General features: G+C 38.4%; 23 non-coding genes across 23 annotated transcripts; all 23 read right to left on the bottom strand.

Moving 5' to 3' along the window:
- Window positions 1-335: 335 nt before the first annotated feature.
- On the bottom strand, window positions 336-454 carry LOC149412969 (5S ribosomal RNA). Its single transcript, XR_016304491.1, has one exon. It is a non-coding gene; the product is annotated as a 5S ribosomal RNA (ribosomal RNA).
- A 679-nt stretch (window positions 455-1133) lies between these two features.
- On the bottom strand, window positions 1134-1252 carry LOC149412968 (5S ribosomal RNA). The gene has a single exon (XR_016304302.1). It is a non-coding gene; the product is annotated as a 5S ribosomal RNA (ribosomal RNA).
- A 679-nt stretch (window positions 1253-1931) lies between these two features.
- On the bottom strand, window positions 1932-2050 carry LOC149412967 (5S ribosomal RNA). The gene has a single exon (XR_016304301.1). It is a non-coding gene; the product is annotated as a 5S ribosomal RNA (ribosomal RNA).
- A 695-nt stretch (window positions 2051-2745) lies between these two features.
- LOC149412966 (5S ribosomal RNA) lies at window positions 2746-2864 on the bottom strand. The gene has a single exon (XR_016304300.1). It is a non-coding gene; the product is annotated as a 5S ribosomal RNA (ribosomal RNA).
- Window positions 2865-3539: 675 nt separating this feature from the next.
- Window positions 3540-3658, bottom strand: LOC149412965 (5S ribosomal RNA). The gene has a single exon (XR_016304299.1). It is a non-coding gene; the product is annotated as a 5S ribosomal RNA (ribosomal RNA).
- A 713-nt stretch (window positions 3659-4371) lies between these two features.
- LOC149412964 (5S ribosomal RNA) lies at window positions 4372-4490 on the bottom strand. Its single transcript, XR_016304297.1, has one exon. It is a non-coding gene; the product is annotated as a 5S ribosomal RNA (ribosomal RNA).
- A 693-nt stretch (window positions 4491-5183) lies between these two features.
- LOC149412963 (5S ribosomal RNA) lies at window positions 5184-5302 on the bottom strand. The gene has a single exon (XR_016304296.1). It is a non-coding gene; the product is annotated as a 5S ribosomal RNA (ribosomal RNA).
- A 687-nt stretch (window positions 5303-5989) lies between these two features.
- LOC149412962 (5S ribosomal RNA) lies at window positions 5990-6108 on the bottom strand. Its single transcript, XR_016304295.1, has one exon. It is a non-coding gene; the product is annotated as a 5S ribosomal RNA (ribosomal RNA).
- A 667-nt stretch (window positions 6109-6775) lies between these two features.
- On the bottom strand, window positions 6776-6894 carry LOC149412961 (5S ribosomal RNA). Its single transcript, XR_016304294.1, has one exon. It is a non-coding gene; the product is annotated as a 5S ribosomal RNA (ribosomal RNA).
- A 667-nt stretch (window positions 6895-7561) lies between these two features.
- On the bottom strand, window positions 7562-7680 carry LOC149412960 (5S ribosomal RNA). Its single transcript, XR_016304293.1, has one exon. It is a non-coding gene; the product is annotated as a 5S ribosomal RNA (ribosomal RNA).
- Window positions 7681-8347: 667 nt separating this feature from the next.
- On the bottom strand, window positions 8348-8466 carry LOC149412959 (5S ribosomal RNA). Its single transcript, XR_016304561.1, has one exon. It is a non-coding gene; the product is annotated as a 5S ribosomal RNA (ribosomal RNA).
- A 687-nt stretch (window positions 8467-9153) lies between these two features.
- On the bottom strand, window positions 9154-9272 carry LOC149412958 (5S ribosomal RNA). Its single transcript, XR_016304560.1, has one exon. It is a non-coding gene; the product is annotated as a 5S ribosomal RNA (ribosomal RNA).
- A 679-nt stretch (window positions 9273-9951) lies between these two features.
- On the bottom strand, window positions 9952-10070 carry LOC149412957 (5S ribosomal RNA). The gene has a single exon (XR_016304559.1). It is a non-coding gene; the product is annotated as a 5S ribosomal RNA (ribosomal RNA).
- A 671-nt stretch (window positions 10071-10741) lies between these two features.
- Window positions 10742-10860, bottom strand: LOC149412956 (5S ribosomal RNA). The gene has a single exon (XR_016304522.1). It is a non-coding gene; the product is annotated as a 5S ribosomal RNA (ribosomal RNA).
- A 663-nt stretch (window positions 10861-11523) lies between these two features.
- Window positions 11524-11642, bottom strand: LOC149412955 (5S ribosomal RNA). Its single transcript, XR_016304558.1, has one exon. It is a non-coding gene; the product is annotated as a 5S ribosomal RNA (ribosomal RNA).
- A 679-nt stretch (window positions 11643-12321) lies between these two features.
- On the bottom strand, window positions 12322-12440 carry LOC149412954 (5S ribosomal RNA). Its single transcript, XR_016304557.1, has one exon. It is a non-coding gene; the product is annotated as a 5S ribosomal RNA (ribosomal RNA).
- A 679-nt stretch (window positions 12441-13119) lies between these two features.
- On the bottom strand, window positions 13120-13238 carry LOC149412953 (5S ribosomal RNA). Its single transcript, XR_016304555.1, has one exon. It is a non-coding gene; the product is annotated as a 5S ribosomal RNA (ribosomal RNA).
- Window positions 13239-13953: 715 nt separating this feature from the next.
- LOC149412952 (5S ribosomal RNA) lies at window positions 13954-14072 on the bottom strand. The gene has a single exon (XR_016304554.1). It is a non-coding gene; the product is annotated as a 5S ribosomal RNA (ribosomal RNA).
- A 691-nt stretch (window positions 14073-14763) lies between these two features.
- Window positions 14764-14882, bottom strand: LOC149412951 (5S ribosomal RNA). Its single transcript, XR_016304553.1, has one exon. It is a non-coding gene; the product is annotated as a 5S ribosomal RNA (ribosomal RNA).
- Window positions 14883-15556: 674 nt separating this feature from the next.
- Window positions 15557-15675, bottom strand: LOC149412950 (5S ribosomal RNA). Its single transcript, XR_016304552.1, has one exon. It is a non-coding gene; the product is annotated as a 5S ribosomal RNA (ribosomal RNA).
- Window positions 15676-16362: 687 nt separating this feature from the next.
- LOC149412949 (5S ribosomal RNA) lies at window positions 16363-16481 on the bottom strand. Its single transcript, XR_016304551.1, has one exon. It is a non-coding gene; the product is annotated as a 5S ribosomal RNA (ribosomal RNA).
- A 679-nt stretch (window positions 16482-17160) lies between these two features.
- On the bottom strand, window positions 17161-17279 carry LOC149412948 (5S ribosomal RNA). Its single transcript, XR_016304498.1, has one exon. It is a non-coding gene; the product is annotated as a 5S ribosomal RNA (ribosomal RNA).
- A 687-nt stretch (window positions 17280-17966) lies between these two features.
- On the bottom strand, window positions 17967-18085 carry LOC149412947 (5S ribosomal RNA). Its single transcript, XR_016304550.1, has one exon. It is a non-coding gene; the product is annotated as a 5S ribosomal RNA (ribosomal RNA).
- Window positions 18086-18666: the final 581 nt, after the last annotated feature.

Here is an 18666-nt window from a genome sequence, read left to right as displayed (position 1 = left end):
GGATGAAACGCCAAATGATTATATCCCAACAAAATTATAGGTTTATGAACGTGGTAGGGGTAGGGAGGGGTAGGTTATATCACAAAAACAGACGAAGAACATCTAAATGCTAAATAACATTTAACAAATAGAAAAGCAATTGCAAAAAAGGAGAGGCGTGCATTACACCGACAGATCTGATATTGATTGAAAAAATGTAAGTTAAGTACGTAGGGGTGGAGGATGAAACGCCAAACGACTGTATCAACACGCAATTAAACGTTAGGGAGAGACGAAAAACAACCGAATACTTAAATAACATTTAGAAAATTGAAAAAAAATTCAAAAAAGAAGAGGGCCAACGGCACGCGGTGTTCCCAAGCGGTCACCCATCCAAGTACTGACCGCGCCCGATGTTGCTTAACTTCGGTGATCGGACGAGAACCGGTGTGTTCAACATGGTATGGTCGTTGGCGAACGCTGATATTGAGATGCAAATCTTATACTGGAGAATAATTTTATTATTTTTATAAAACTTTGACGTTCAGCGGAGTAGTGAACAGCCTACGAAAGCGCGATTTAAATCATGAAATATTCCGATAGATGCCACTTTAGCTCGAACTGAAGAGGGAAAATTCAAATTAATAACAATGGTAAAACACATAAATAACGACGATACATAAATTTAAAAAAAACGTAAAAAATAGTATAATCCTAGGCAATTTATATTTAAATGTGTTATGTAAGCAAAATAATCTCATCAAACATGCATTATGTCAGGGAGGGAGGGAGGGAGGGAGGGAGGGAGGGAGGGAGGGAGGATGAAACGCCAAATGATTATATCCCAACAAAATTATAGGTTTATGAACGTGGTAGGGGTAGGGAGTGGTAGGTTATATCACAAAAACAGACGAAGAACATCTAAATGCTAAATAACATTTAACAAATAGAAAAGCAATTGCAAAAAAGGAGAGGCGTGCATTACACCGACAGATCTGATATTGATTGAAAAAATGTAAGTTAAGTACGTAGGGGTGGAGGATGAAACGCCAAACGACTGTATCAACACGCAATTAAACGTTAGGGAGAGACGAAAAACAACCGAATACTTAAATAACATTTAGAAAATTGAAAAAAAATTCAAAAAAGAAGAGGGCCAACGGCACGCGGTGTTCCCAAGCGGTCACCCATCCAAGTACTGACCGCGCCCAATGTTGCTTAACTTCGGTGATCGGACGAGAACCGGTGTGTTCAACATGGTATGGTCGTTGGCGAACGCTGATATTGAGATGCGAATCTTATACTGGAGAATAATTTTATTATTTTTATAAAACTTTGACGTTCAGCGGAGTAGTGAACAGCCTACGAAAGCGCGATTTAAATCATGAAATATTCCGATAGATGCCACTTTAGCTCGAACTGAAGAGGGAAAATTCAAATTAATAACAATGGTAAAACACATAAATAACGACGATACATAAATTTAAAAAAAACGTAAAAAATAGTATAATCCTAGGCAATTTATATTTAAATGTGTTATGTAAGCAAAATAATCTCATCAAACATGCATTATGTCAGGGAGGGAGGGAGGGAGGGAGGGAGGGAGGGAGGGAGGGAGGATGAAACGCCAAATGATTATATCCCAACAAAATTATAGGTTTATGAACGTGGTAGGGGTAGGGAGGGGTAGGTTATATCACAAAAACAGACGAAGAACATCTAAATGCTAAATAACATTTAACAAATAGAAAAGCAATTGCAAAAAAGGAGAGGCGTGCATTACACCGACAGATCTGATATTGATTGAAAAAATGTAAGTTATGTACGTAGGGGTGGAGGATGAAACGCCAAACGACTGTATCAACACGCAATTAAACGTTAGGGAGAGACGAAAAACAACCGAATACTTAAATGACATTTAGAAAATTGAAAAAAAATTAAAAAAAGAAGAGGGCCAACGGCACGCGGTGTTCCCAAGCGGTCACCCATCCAAGTACTGACCGCGCCCAATGTTGCTTAACTTCGGTGATCGGACGAGAACCGGTGTGTTCAACATGGTATGGTCGTTGGCGAACGCTGATATTGAGATGCGAATCTTATACTGGAGAATAATTTTATTATTTTTATAAAACTTTGACGTTCAGCGGAGTAGTGAACAGCCTACGAAAGCGCGATTTAAATCATGAAATATTCCGATAGATGCCACTTTAGCTCGAACTGAAGAGGGAAAATTCAAATTAATAACAATGGTAAAATACATAAATAACGACGATACATAAATTTAAAAAAAACGTAAAAAATAGTATAATCCTAGGCAATTTATATTTAAATGTGTTATGTAAGCAAAATAATCTCATCAAACATGCATTATGTCAGGGAGGGAGGGAGGGAGGGAGGGAGGGAGGGAGGGAGGGAGGGAGGGAGGGAGGGAGGATGAAACGCCAAATGATTATATCCCAACAAAATTATAGGTTTATGAACGTGGTAGGGGTAGGGAGGGGTAGGTTATATCACAAAAACAGACGAAGAACATCTAAATGCTAAATAACATTTAACAAATAGAAAAGCAATTGCAAAAAAGGAGAGGCGTGCATTACACCGACAGATCTGATATTGATTGAAAAAATGTAAGTTAAGTACGTAGGGGTGGAGGATGAAACGCCAAACGACTGTATCAACACGCAATTAAACGTTAGGGAGAGACGAAAAACAACCGAATACTTAAATAACATTTAGAAAATTGAAAAAAAATTCAAAAAAGAAGAGGGCCAACGGCACGCGGTGTTCCCAAGCGGTCACCCATCCAAGTACTGACCGCGCCCAATGTTGCTTAACTTCGGTGATCGGACGAGAACCGGTGTGTTCAACATGGTATGGTCGTTGGCGAACGCTGATATTGAGATGCGAATCTTATACTGGAGAATAATTTTATTATTTTTATAAAACTTTGACGTTCAGCGGAGTAGTGAACAGCCTACGAAAGCGCGATTTAAATCATGAAATATTCAGATAGATGCCACTTTAGCTCGAACTGAAGAGGGAAAATTCAAATTAATAACAATGGTAAAATACATAAATAACGACGATACATAAATTTAAAAAAAACGTAAAAAATAGTATAATCCTAGGCAATTTATATTTAAATGTGTTATGTAAGCAAAATAATCTCATCAAACATGCATTATGTCAGGGAGGGAGGGAGGGAGGGAGGGAGGGAGGGAGGGAGGATGAAACGCCAAATGATTATATCCCAACAAAATTATAGGTTTATGAACGTGGTAGGGGTAGGGAGGGGTAGGTTATATCACAAAAACAGACGAAGAACATCTAAATGCTAAATAACATTTAACAAATAGAAAAGCAATTGCAAAAAAGGAGAGGCGTGCATTACACCGACAGATCTGATATTGATTGAAAAAATGTAAGTTAAGTACGTAGGGGTGGAGGATGAAACGCCAAACGACTGTATCAACACGCAATTAAACGTTAGGGAGAGACGAAAAACAACCGAATACTTAAATAACATTTAGAAAATTGAAAAAAAATTCAAAAAAGAAGAGGGCCAACGGCACGCGGTGTTCCCAAGCGGTCACCCATCCAAGTACTGACCGCGCCCAATGTTGCTTAACTTCGGTGATCGGACGAGAACCGGTGTGTTCAACATGGTATGGTCGTTGGCGAACGCTGATATTGAGATGCGAATCTTATACTGGAGAATAATTTTATTATTTTTATAAAACTTTGACGTTCAGCGGAGTAGTGAACAGCCTACGAAAGCGCGATTTAAATCATGATATTCCGATAGATGCCACTTAAGCTCGAACTGAAGAGGGAAAATTCAAATTAATAACAATGGTAAAACACATAAATAACGACGATACATAAATTTTAAAAAAACGTAAAAAATAGTATAATCCTAGGCAATTTATATTTAAATGTGTTATGTAAGCAAAATAATCTCATCAAACATGCATTATGTCAGGGAGGGAGGGAGGGAGGGAGGGAGGGAGGGAGGGAGGGAGGGAGGGAGGGAGGGAGGGAGGGAGGGAGGGAGGGAGGATGAAACGCCAAATGATTATATCCCAACAAAATTATAGGTTTATGAACGTGGTAGGGGTAGGGAGGGGTAGGTTATATCACAAAAACAGACGAAGAACATCTAAATGCTAAATAACATTTAACAAATAGAAAAGCAATTGCAAAAAAGGAGAGGCGTGCATTACACCGACAGATCTGATATTGATTGAAAAAATGTAAGTTAAGTACGTAGGGGTGGAGGATGAAACGCCAAACGACTGTATCAACACGCAATTAAACGTTAGGGAGAGACGAAAAACAACCGAATACTTAAATAACATTTAGAAAATTGAAAAAAAATTCAAAAAAGAAGAGGGCCAACGGCACGCGGTGTTCCCAAGCGGTCACCCATCCAAGTACTGACCGCGCCCAATGTTGCTTAACTTCGGTGATCGGACGAGAACCGGTGTGTTCAACATGGTATGGTCGTTGGCGAACGCTGATATTGAGATGCGAATCTTATACTGGAGAATAATTTTATTATTTTTATAAAACTTTGACGTTCAGCGGAGTAGTGAACAGCCTACGAAAGCGCGATTTAAATCATGATATTCCGATAGATGCCACTTAAGCTCGAACTGAAGAGGGAAAATTCAAATTAATAACAATGGTAAAACACATAAATAACGACGATACATAAATTTAAAAAAAACGTAAAAAATAGTATAATCCTAGGCAATTTATATTTAAATGTGTTATGTAAGCAAAATAATCTCATCAAACATGCATTATGTCAGGGAGGGAGGGAGGGAGGGAGGGAGGGAGGGAGGGAGGGAGGGAGGGAGGGAGGGAGGATGAAACGCCAAATGATTATATCCCAACAAAATTATAGGTTTATGAACGTGGTAGGGGTAGGGAGGGGTAGGTTATATCACAAAAACAGACGAAGAACATCTAAATGCTAAATAACATTTAACAAATAGAAAAGCAATTGCAAAAAAGGAGAGGCGTGCATTACACCGACAGATCTGATATTGATTGAAAAAATGTAAGTTAAGTACGTAGGGGTGGAGGATGAAACGCCAAACGACTGTATCAACACGCAATTAAACGTTAGGGAGAGACGAAAAACAACCGAATACTTAAATAACATTAAGAAAATTGAAAAAAAATTCAAAAAAGAAGAGGGCCAACGGCACGCGGTGTTCCCAAGCGGTCACCCATCCAAGTACTGACCGCGCCCAATGTTGCTTAACTTCGGTGATCGGACGAGAACCGGTGTGTTCAACATGGTATGGTCGTTGGCGAACGCTGATATTGAGATGCGAATCTTATACTGGAGAATAATTTTATTATTTTTATAAAACTTTGACGTTCAGCGGAGTAGTGAACAGCCTACGAAAGCGCGATTTAAATCATGAAATATTCCGATAGATGCCACTTTAGCTCGAACTGAAGAGGGAAAATTCAAATTAATAACAATGGTAAAATACATAAATAACGACGATACATAAATTTAAAAAAAACGTAAAAAATAGTATAATCCTAGGCAATTTATATTTAAATGTGTTATGTAAGCAAAATAATCTCATCAAACATGCATTATGTCAGGGAGGGAGGGAGGGAGGGAGGGAGGGAGGGAGGGAGGGAGGGAGGGAGGATGAAACGCCAAATGATTATATCCCAACAAAATTATAGGTTTATGAACGTGGTAGGGGTAGGGAGGGGTAGGTTATATCACAAAAACAGACGAAGAACATCTAAATGCTAAATAACATTTAACAAATAGAAAAGCAATTGCAAAAAAGGAGAGGCGTGCATTACACCGACAGATCTGATATTGATTGAAAAAATGTAAGTTAAGTACGTAGGGGTGGAGGATGAAACGCCAAACGACTGTATCAACACGCAATTAAACGTTAGGGAGAGACGAAAAACAACCGAATACTTAAATAACATTTAGAAAATTGAAAAAAAATTCAAAAAAGAAGAGGGCCAACGGCACGCGGTGTTCCCAAGCGGTCACCCATCCAAGTACTGACCGCGCCCAATGTTGCTTAACTTCGGTGATCGGACGAGAACCGGTGTGTTCAACATGGTATGGTCGTTGGCGAACGCTGATATTGAGATGCAAATCTTATACTGGAGAATAATTTTATTATTTTTATAAAACTTTGACGTTCAGCGGAGTAGTGAACAGCCTACGAAAGCGCGATTTAAATCATGAAATATTCCGATAGATGCCACTTTAGCTCGAACTGAAGAGGGAAAATTCAAATTAATAACAATGGTAAAACACATAAATAACGACGATACATAAATTTAAAAAAAACGTAAAAAATAGTATAATCCTAGGCAATTTATATTTAAATGTGTTATGTAAGCAAAATAATCTCATCAAACATGCATTATGTCAGGGAGGGAGGGAGGGAGGGAGGGAGGGAGGATGAAACGCCAAATGATTATATCCCAACAAAATTATAGGTTTATGAACGTGGTAGGGGTAGGGAGGGGTAGGTTATATCACAAAAACAGACGAAGAACATCTCAATGCTAAATAACATTTAACAAATAGAAAAGCAATTGCAAAAAAGGAGAGGCGTGCATTACACCGACAGATCTGATATTGATTGAAAAAATGTAAGTTAAGTACGTAGGGGTGGAGGATGAAACGCCAAACGACTGTATCAACACGCAATTAAACGTTAGGGAGAGACGAAAAACAACCGAATACTTAAATAACATTTAGAAAATTGAAAAAAAATTCAAAAAAGAAGAGGGCCAACGGCACGCGGTGTTCCCAAGCGGTCACCCATCCAAGTACTGACCGCGCCCAATGTTGCTTAACTTCGGTGATCGGACGAGAACCGGTGTGTTCAACATGGTATGGTCGTTGGCGAACGCTGATATTGAGATGCGAATCTTATACTGGAGAATAATTTTATTATTTTTATAAAACTTTGACGTTCAGCGGAGTAGTGAACAGCCTACGAAAGCGCGATTTAAATCATGAAATATTCCGATAGATGCCACTTTAGCTCGAACTGAAGAGGGAAAATTCAAATTAATAACAATGGTAAAACACATAAATAACGACGATACATAAATTTAAAAAAAACGTAAAAAATAGTATAATCCTAGGCAATTTATATTTAAATGTGTTATGTAAGCAAAATAATCTCATCAAACATGCATTATGTCAGGGAGGGAGGGAGGGAGGGAGGGAGGGAGGATGAAACGCCAAATGATTATATCCCAACAAAATTATAAGTTTATGAACGTGGTAGGGGTAGGGAGGGGTAGGTTATATCACAAAAACAGACGAAGAACATCTAAATGCTAAATAACATTTAACAAATAGAAAAGCAATTGCAAAAAAGGAGAGGCGTGCATTACACCGACAGATCTGATATTGATTGAAAAAATGTAAGTTAAGTACGTAGGGGTGGAGGATGAAACGCCAAACGACTGTATCAACACGCAATTAAACGTTAGGGAGAGACGAAAAACAACCGAATACTTAAATAACATTTAGAAAATTGAAAAAAAATTCAAAAAAGAAGAGGGCCAACGGCACGCGGTGTTCCCAAGCGGTCACCCATCCAAGTACTGACCGCGCCCAATGTTGCTTAACTTCGGTGATCGGACGAGAACCGGTGTGTTCAACATGGTATGGTCGTTGGCGAACGCTGATATTGAGATGCGAATCTTATACTGTAGAATAATTTTATTATTTTTATAAAACTTTGACGTTCAGCGGAGTAGTGAACAGCCTACGAAAGCGCGATTTAAATCATGAAATATTCCGATAGATGCCACTTTAGCTCGAACTGAAGAGGGAAAATTCAAATTAATAACAATGGTAAAATACATAAATAACGACGATACATAAATTTAAAAAAAACGTAAAAAATAGTATAATCCTAGGCAATTTATATTTAAATGTGTTATGTAAGCAAAATAATCTCATCAAACATGCATTATGTCAGGGAGGGAGGGAGGGAGGGAGGGAGGGAGGATGAAACGCCAAATGATTATATCCCAACAAAATTATAGGTTTATGAACGTGGTAGGGGTAGGGAGGGGTAGGTTATATCACAAAAACAGACGAAGAACATCTAAATGCTAAATAACATTAAACAAATAGAAAAGCAATTGCAAAAAAGGAGAGGCGTGCATTACACCGACAGATCTGATATTGATTGAAAAAATGTAAGTTAAGTACGTAGGGGTGGAGGATGAAACGCCAAACGACTGTATCAACACGCAATTAAACGTTAGGGAGAGACGAAAAACAACCGAATACTTAAATAACATTTAGAAAATTGAAAAAAAATTCAAAAAAGAAGAGGGCCAACGGCACGCGGTGTTCCCAAGCGGTCACCCATCCAAGTACTGACCGCGCCCAATGTTGCTTAACTTCGGTGATCGGACGAGAACCGGTGTGTTCAACATGGTATGGTCGTTGGCGAACGCTGATATTGAGATGCAAATCTTATACTGGAGAATAATTTTATTATTTTTATAAAACTTTGACGTTCAGCGGAGTAGTGAACAGCCTACGAAAGCGCGATTTAAATCATGAAATATTCCGATAGATGCCACTTTAGCTCGAACTGAAGAGGGAAAATTCAAATTAATAACAATGGTAAAACACATAAATAACGACGATACATAAATTTAAAAAAAACGTAAAAAATAGTATAATCCTAGGCAATTTATATTTAAATGTGTTATGTAAGCAAAATAATCTCATCAAACATGCATTATGTCAGGGAGGGAGGGAGGGAGGGAGGGAGGGAGGGAGGGAGGGAGGGAGGGAGGATGAAACGCCAAATGATTATATCCCAACAAAATTATAGGTTTATGAACGTGGTAGGGGTAGGGAGGGGTAGGTTATATCACAAAAACAGACGAAGAACATCTCAATGCTAAATAACATTTAACAAATAGAAAAGCAATTGCAAAAAAGGAGAGGCGTGCATTACACCGACAGATCTGATATTGATTGAAAAAATGTAAGTTAAGTACGTAGGGGTGGAGGATGAAACGCCAAACGACTGTATCAACACGCAATTAAACGTTAGGGAGAGACGAAAAACAACCGAATACTTAAATAACATTTAGAAAATTGAAAAAAAATTCAAAAAAGAAGAGGGCCAACGGCACGCGGTGTTCCCAAGCGGTCACCCATCCAAGTACTGACCGCGCCCAATGTTGCTTAACTTCGGTGATCGGACGAGAACCGGTGTGTTCAACATGGTATGGTCGTTGGCGAACGCTGATATTGAGATGCGAATCTTATACTGGAGAATAATTTTATTATTTTTATAAAACTTTGACGTTCAGCGGAGTAGTGAACAGCCTACGAAAGCGCGATTTAAATCATGAAATATTCCGATAGATGCCACTTTAGCTCGAACTGAAGAGGGAAAATTCAAATTAATAACAATGGTAAAACACATAAATAACGACGATACATAAATTTAAAAAAAACGTAAAAAATAGTATAATCCTAGGCAATTTATATTTAAATGTGTTATGTAAGCAAAATAATCTCATCAAACATGCATTATGTCAGGGAGGGAGGGAGGGAGGGAGGGAGGGAGGGAGGGAGGGAGGATGAAACGCCAAATGATTATATCCCAACAAAATTATAGGTTTATGAACGTGGTAGGGGTAGGGAGGGGTAGGTTATATCACAAAAACAGACGAAGAACATCTAAATGCTAAATAACATTTAACAAATAGAAAAGCAATTGCAAAAAAGGAGAGGCGTGCATTACACCGACAGATCTGATATTGATTGAAAAAATGTAAGTTAAGTACGTAGGGGTGGAGGATGAAACGCCAAACGACTGTATCAACACGCAATTAAACGTTAGGGAGAGACGAAAAACAACCGAATACTTAAATAACATTTAGAAAATTGAAAAAAAATTCAAAAAAGAAGAGGGCCAACGGCACGCGGTGTTCCCAAGCGGTCACCCATCCAAGTACTGACCGCGCCCAATGTTGCTTAACTTCGGTGATCGGACGAGAACCGGTGTGTTCAACATGGTATGGTCGTTGGCGAACGCTGATATTGAGATGCGAATCTTATACTGTAGAATAATTTTATTATTTTTATAAAACTTTGACGTTCAGCGGAGTAGTGAACAGCCTACGAAAGCGCGATTTAAATCATGAAATATTCCGATAGATGCCACTTTAGCTCGAACTGAAGAGGGAAAATTCAAATTAATAACAATGGTAAAATACATAAATAACGACGATACATAAATTTAAAAAAAACGTAAAAAATAGTATAATCCTAGGCAATTTATATTTAAATGTGTTATGTAAGCAAAATAATCTCATCAAACATGCATTATGTCAGGGAGGGAGGGAGGGAGGGAGGGAGGGAGGGAGGATGAAACGCCAAATGATTATATCCCAACAAAATTATAGGTTTATGAACGTGGTAGGGGTAGGGAGGGGTAGGTTATATCACAAAAACAGACGAAGAACATCTAAATGCTAAATAACATTAAACAAATAGAAAAGCAATTGCAAAAAAGGAGAGGCGTGCATTACACCGACAGATCTGATATTGATTGAAAAAATGTAAGTTAAGTACGTAGGGGTGGAGGATGAAACGCCAAACGACTGTATCAACACGCAATTAAACGTTAGGGAGAGACGAAAAACAACCGAATACTTAAATAACATTTAGAAAATTGAAAAAAAATTCAAAAAAGAAGAGGGCCAACGGCACGCGGTGTTCCCAAGCGGTCACCCATCCAAGTACTGACCGCGCCCAATGTTGCTTATTTTCGGTGATCGGACGAGAACCGGTGTGTTCAACATGGTATGGTCGTTGGCGAACGCTGATATTGAGATGCGAATCTTATACTGGAGAATAATTTTATTATTTTTATAAAACTTTGACGTTCAGCGGAGTAGTGAACAGCCTACGAAAGCGCGATTTAAATCATGAAATATTCCGATAGATGCCACTTTAGCTCGAACTGAAGAGGGAAAATTCAAATTAATAACAATGGTAAAATACATAAATAACGACGATACATAAATTTTAAAAAAACGTAAAAAATAGTATAATCCTAGGCAATTTATATTTAAATGTGTTATGTAAGCAAAATAATCTCATCAAACATGCATTATGTCAGGGAGGGAGGGAGGGAGGGAGGGAGGATGAAACGCCAAATGATTATATCCCAACAAAATTATAGGTTTATGAACGTGGTAGGGGTAGGGAGGGGTAGGTTATATCACAAAAACAGACGAAGAACATCTAAATGCTAAATAACATTTAACAAATAGAAAAGCAATTGCAAAAAAGGAGAGGCGTGCATTACACCGACAGATCTGATATTGATTGAAAAAATGTAAGTTAAGTACGTAGGGGTGGAGGATGAAACGCCAAACGACTGTATCAACACGCAATTAAACGTTAGGGAGAGACGAAAAACAACCGAATACTTAAATAACATTTAGAAAATTGAAAAAAAATTCAAAAAAGAAGAGGGCCAACGGCACGCGGTGTTCCCAAGCGGTCACCCATCCAAGTACTGACCGCGCCCAATGTTGCTTAACTTCGGTGATCGGACGAGAACCGGTGTGTTCAACATGGTATGGTCGTTGGCGAACGCTGATATTGAGATGCAAATCTTATACTGGAGAATAATTTTATTATTTTTATAAAACTTTGACGTTCAGCGGAGAAGTGAACAGCCTACGAAAGCGCGATTTAAATCATGAAATATTCCGATAGATGCCACTTTAGCTCGAACTGAAGAGGGAAAATTCAAATTAATAACAATGGTAAAACAAATAAATAACGACGATACATAAATTTAAAAAAAACGTAAAAAATAGTATAATCCTAGGCAATTTATATTTAAATGTGTTATGTAAGCAAAATAATCTCATCAAACATGCATTATGTCAGGGAGGGAGGGAGGGAGGGAGGGAGGGAGGGAGGGAGGGAGGATGAAACGCCAAATGATTATATCCCAACAAAATTATAGGTTTATGAACGTGGTAGGGGTGGTGAGGGGTAGGTTATATCACAAAAACAGACGAAGAACATCTAAATGCTAAATAACATTAAACAAATAGAAAAGCAATTGCAAAAAAGGAGAGGCGTGCATTACACCGACAGATCTGATATTGATTGAAAAAATGTAAGTTAAGTACGTAGGGGTGGAGGATGAAACGCCAAACGACTGTATCAACACGCAATTAAACGTTAGGGAGAGACGAAAAACAACCGAATACTTAAATAACATTTAGAAAATTGAAAAAAAATTCAAAAAAGAAGAGGGCCAACGGCACGCGGTGTTCCCAAGCGGTCACCCATCCAAGTACTGACCGCGCCCAATGTTGCTTAACTTCGGTGATCGGACGAGAACCGGTGTGTTCAACATGGTATGGTCGTTGGCGAACGCTGATATTGAGATGCAAATCTTATACTGGAGAATAATTTTATTATTTTTATAAAACTTTGACGTTCAGCGGAGTAGTGAACAGCCTACGAAAGCGCGATTTAAATCATGAAATATTCCGATAGATGCCACTTTAGCTCGAACTGAAGAGGGAAAATTCAAATTAATAACAATGGTAAAACACATAAATAACGACGATACATAAATTTAAAAAAAACGTAAAAAATAGTATAATCCTAGGCAATTTATATTTAAATGTGTTATGTAAGCAAAATAATCTCATCAAACATGCATTATGTCAGGGAGGGAGGGAGGGAGGGAGGGAGGGAGGGAGGGAGGGAGGATGAAACGCCAAATGATTATATCCCAACAAAATTATAGGTTTATGAACGTGGTAGGGGTAGGGAGGGGTAGGTTATATCACAAAAACAGACGAAGAACATCTAAATGCTAAATAACATTTAACAAATAGAAAAGCAATTGCAAAAAAGGAGAGGCGTGCATTACACCGACAGATCTGATATTGATTGAAAAAATGTAAGTTAAGTACGTAGGGGTGGAGGATGAAACGCCAAACGACTGTATCAACACGCAATTAAACGTTAGGGAGAGACGAAAAACAACCGAATACTTAAATAACATTTAGAAAATTGAAAAAAAATTCAAAAAAGAAGAGGGCCAACGGCACGCGGTGTTCCCAAGCGGTCACCCATCCAAGTACTGACCGCGCCCAATGTTGCTTAACTTCGGTGATCGGACGAGAACCGGTGTGTTCAACATGGTATGGTCGTTGGCGAACGTTGATATTGAGATGCGAATCTTATACTGGAGAATAATTTTATTATTTTTATAAAACTTTGACGTTCAGCGGAGTAGTGAACAGCCTACGAAAGCGCGATTTAAATCATGAAATATTCCGATAGATGCCACTTTAGCTCGAACTGAAGAGGGAAAATTCAAATTAATAACAATGGTAAAACACATAAATAACGATGATACATAAATTTAAAAAAAACGTAAAAAATAGTATAATCCTAGGCAATTTATATTTAAATGTGTTATGTAAGCAAAATAATCTCATCAAACATGCATTATGTCAGGGAGGGAGGGAGGGAGGGAGGGAGGGAGGGAGGGAGGGAGGGAGGGAGGGAGGGAGGGAGGGAGGGAGGGAGGGAGGATGAAACGCCAAATGATTATATCCCAACAAAATTATAGGTTTATGAACGTGGTAGGGGTAGGGAGGGGTAGGTTATATCACAAAAACAGACGAAGAACATCTAAATGCTAAATAACATTTAACAAATAGAAAAGCAATTGCAAAAAAGGAGAGGCGTGCATTACACCGACAGATCTGATATTGATTGAAAAAATGTAAGTTAAGTACGTAGGGGTGGAGGATGAAACGCCAAACGACTGTATCAACACGCAATTAAACGTTAGGGAGAGACGAAAAACAACCGAATACTTAAATAACATTTAGAAAATTGAAAAAAAATTCAAAAAAGAAGAGGGCCAACGGCACGCGGTGTTCCCAAGCGGTCACCCATCCAAGTACTGACCGCGCCCAATGTTGCTTAACTTCGGTGATCGGACGAGAACCGGTGTGTTCAACATGGTATGGTCGTTGGCGAACGCTGATATTGAGATGCGAATCTTATACTGGAGAATAATTTTATTATTTTTATAAAACTTTGACGTTCAGCGGAGTAGTGAACAGCCTACGAAAGCGCGATTTAAATCATGAAATATTCCGATAGATGCCACTTTAGCTCGAACTGAAGAGGGAAAATTCAAATTAATAACAATGGTAAAATACATAAATAACGACGATACATAAATTTAAAAAAAACGTAAAAAATAGTATAATCCTAGGCAATTTATATTTAAATGTGTTATGTAAGCAAAATAATCTCATCAAACATGCATTATGTCAGGGAGGGAGGGAGGGAGGGAGGGAGGGAGGGAGGGAGGGAGGGAGGGAGGGAGGATGAAACGCCAAATGATTATATCCCAACAAAATTATAGGTTTATGAACGTGGTAGGGGTAGGGAGGGGTAGGTTATATCACAAAAACAGACGAAGAACATCTAAATGCTAAATAACATTTAACAAATAGAAAAGCAATTGCAAAAAAGGAGAGGCGTGCATTACACCGACAGATCTGATATTGATTGAAAAAATGTAAGTTAAGTACGTAGGGGTGGAGGATGAAACGCCAAACGACTGTATCAACACGCAATTAAACGTTAGGGAGAGACGAAAAACAACCGAATACTTAAATAACATTTAGAAAATTGAAAAAAAATTCAAAAAAGAAGAGGGCCAACGGCACGCGGTGTTCCCAAGCGGTCACCCATCCAAGTACTGACCGCGCCCAATGTTGCTTAACTTCGGTGATCGGACGAGAACCGGTGTGTTCAACATGGTATGGTCGTTGGCGAACGCTGATATTGAGATGCGAATCTTATACTGGAGAATAATTTTATTATTTTTATAAAACTTTGACGTTCAGCGGAGTAGTGAACAGCCTACGAAAGCGCGATTTAAATCATGAAATATTCCGATAGATGCCACTTTAGCTCGAACTGAAGAGGGAAAATTCAAATTAATAACAATGGTAAAATACATAAATAACGACGATACATAAATTTAAAAAAACGTAAAAAATAGTATAATCCTAGGCAATTTATATTTAAATGTGTTATGTAAGCAAAATAATCTCATCAAACATGCATTATGTCAGGGAGGGAGGGAGGGAGGGAGGGAGGGAGGGAGGGAGGATGAAACGCCAAATGATTATATCCCAACAAAATTATAGGTTTATGAACGTGGTAGGGGTAGGGAGGGGTAGGTTATATCACAAAAACAGACGAAGAACATCTAAATGCTAAATAACATTTAACAAATAGAAAAGCAATTGCAAAAAAGGAGAGGCGTGCATTACACCGACAGATCTGATATTGATTGAAAAAATGTAAGTTAAGTACGTAGGGGTGGAGGATGAAACGCCAAACGACTGTATCAACACGCAATTAAACGTTAGGGAGAGACGAAAAACAACCGAATACTTAAATAACATTTAGAAAATTGAAAAAAAATTCAAAAAAGAAGAGGGCCAACGGCACGCGGTGTTCCCAAGCGGTCACCCATCCAAGTACTGACCGCGCCCAATGTTGCTTAACTTCGGTGATCGGACGAGAACCGGTGTGTTCAACATGGTATGGTCGTTGGCGAACGCTGTTATTGAGATGCGAATCTTATACTGGAGAATAATTTTATTATTTTTATAAAACTTTGACGTTCAGCGGAGTAGTGAACAGCCTACGAAAGCGCGATTTAAATCATGAAATATTCCGATAGATGCCACTTTAGCTCGAACTGAAGAGGGAAAATTCAAATTAATAACAATGGTAAAATACATAAATAACGACGATACATAAATTTAAAAAAAACGTAAAAAATAGTATAATCCTAGGCAATTTATATTTAAATGTGTTATGTAAGCAAAATAATCTCATCAAACATGCATTATGTCAGGGAGGGAGGGAGGGAGGGAGGGAGGGAGGGAGGGAGGGAGGGAGGGAGGATGAAACGCCAAATGATTATATCCCAACAAAATTATAGGTTTATGAACGTGGTAGGGGTAGGGAGGGGTAGGTTATATCACAAAAACAGACGAAGAACATCTAAATGCTAAATAACATTTAACAAATAGAAAAGCAATTGCAAAAAAGGAGAGGCGTGCATTACACCGACAGATCTGATATTGATTGAAAAAATGTAAGTTAAGTACGTAGGGGTGGAGGATGAAACGCCAAACGACTGTATCAACACGCAATTAAACGTTAGGGAGAGACGAAAAACAACCGAATACTTAAATAACATTTAGAAAATTGAAAAAAAATTCAAAAAAGAAGAGGGCCAACGGCACGCGGTGTTCCCAAGCGGTCACCCATCCAAGTACTGACCGCGCCCAATGTTGCTTAACTTCGGTGATCGGACGAGAACCGGTGTGTTCAACATGGTATGGTCGTTGGCGAACGCTGATATTGAGATGCAAATCTTATACTGGAGAATAATTTTATTATTTTTATAAAACTTTGACGTTCAGCGGAGTAGTGAACAGCCTACGAAAGCGCGATTTAAATCATGAAATATTCCGATAGATGCCACTTTAGCTCGAACTGAAGAGGGAAAATTCAAATTAATAACAATGGTAAAACACATAAATAACGACGATACATAAATTTTAAAAAAACGTAAAAAATAGTATAATCCTAGGCAATTTATATTTAAATGTGTTATGTAAGCAAAATAATCTCATCAAACATGCATTATGTCAGGGAGGGAGGGAGGGAGGGAGGGAGGGAGGGAGGGAGGGAGGATGAAACGCCAAATGATTATATCCCAACAAAATTATAGGTTTATGAACGTGGTAGGGGTAGGGAGGGGTAGGTTATATCACAAAAACAGACGAAGAACATCTAAATGCTAAATAACATTTAACAAATAGAAAAGCAATTGCAAAAAAGGAGAGGCGTGCATTACACCGACAGATCTGATATTGATTGAAAAAATGTAAGTTAAGTACGTAGGGGTGGAGGATGAAACGCCAAACGACTGTATCAACACGCAATTAAACGTTAGGGAGTGACGAAAAACAACCGAATACTTAAATAACATTTAGAAAATTGAAAAAAAATTCAAAAAAGAAGAGGGCCAACGGCACGCGGTGTTCCCAAGCGGTCACCCATCCAAGTACTGACCGCGCCCAATGTTGCTTAACTTCGGTGATCGGACGAGAACCAGTGTGTTCAACATGGTATGGTCGTTGGCGAACGCTGATATTGAGATGCGAATCTTATACTGGAGAATAATTTTATTATTTTTATAAAACCCCGACGTTCAGCGGAGTAGTGAACAGCCTACGAAAGCGCGATTTAAATCATGAAATATTCCGATAGATGCCACTTTAGCTCGAACTGAAGAGGGAAAATTCAAATTAATAACAATGGTAAAACACATAAATAACGACGATACATAAATTTAAAAAAAACGTAAAAAATAGTATAATCCTAGGCAATTTATATTTAAATGTGTTATGTAAGCAAAATAATCTCATCAAACATGCATTATGTCAGGGAGGGAGGGAGGGAGGGAGGGAGGGAGGGAGGGAGGGAGGGAGGGAGGATGAAACGCCAAATGATTATATCCCAACAAAATTATAGGTTTATGAACGTGGTAGGGGTAGGGAGGGGTAGGTTATATCACAAAAACAGACGAAGAACATCTAAATGCTAAATAACATTTAACAAATAGAAAAGCAATTGCAAAAAAGGAGAGGCGTGCATTACACCGACAGATCTGATATTGATTGAAAAAATGTAAGTTAAGTACGTAGGGGTGGAGGATGAAACGCCAAACGACTGTATCAACACGCAATTAAACGTTAGGGAGAGACGAAAAACAACCGAATACTTAAATAACATTTAGAAAATTGAAAAAAAATTCAAAAAAGAAGAGGGCCAACGGCACGCGGTGTTCCCAAGCGGTCACCCATCCAAGTACTGACCGCGCCCAATGTTGCTTAACTTCGGTGATCGGACGAGAACCGGTGTGTTCAACATGGTATGGTCGTTGGCGAACGCTGATATTGAGATGCGAATCTTATACTGGAGAATAATTTTATTATTTTTATAAAACTTTGACGTTCAGCGGAGTAGTGAACAGCCTACGAAAGCGCGATTTAAATCATGAAATATTCCGATAGATGCCACTTTAGCTCGAACTGAAGAGGGAAAATTCAAATTAATAACAATGGTAAAATACATAAATAACGACGATACATAAATTTAAAAAAAACGTAAAAAATAGTATAATCCTAGGCAATTTATATTTAAATGTGTTATGTAAGCAAAATAATCTCATCAAACATGCATTTTGTCAGGGAGGGAGGGAGGGAGGGAGGGAGGGAGGGAGGGAGGGAGGATGAAACGCCAAATGATTATATCCCAACAAAATTATAGGTTTATGAACGTGGTAGGGGTAGGGAGGGGTAGGTTATATCACAAAAACAGACGAAGAACATCTAAATGCTAAATAACATTTAACAAATAGAAAAGCAATTGCAAAAAAGGAGAGGCGTGCATTACACCGACAGATCTGATATTGATTGAAAAAATGTAAGTTAAGTACGTAGGGGTGGAGGATGAAACGCCAAACG

Source organism: Hesperophylax consimilis, chromosome 22, assembly GCF_061612785.1.
Source record: "Hesperophylax consimilis isolate HC1 chromosome 22, BYU_Hcon_1.0, whole genome shotgun sequence".
NCBI classification, from domain to species: Eukaryota; Metazoa; Arthropoda; class Insecta; order Trichoptera; family Limnephilidae; genus Hesperophylax; species Hesperophylax consimilis.
The sequence above is the reverse complement of the archived record's forward strand: the minus strand, read 5'-3'. Positions and strand labels throughout refer to the sequence as shown.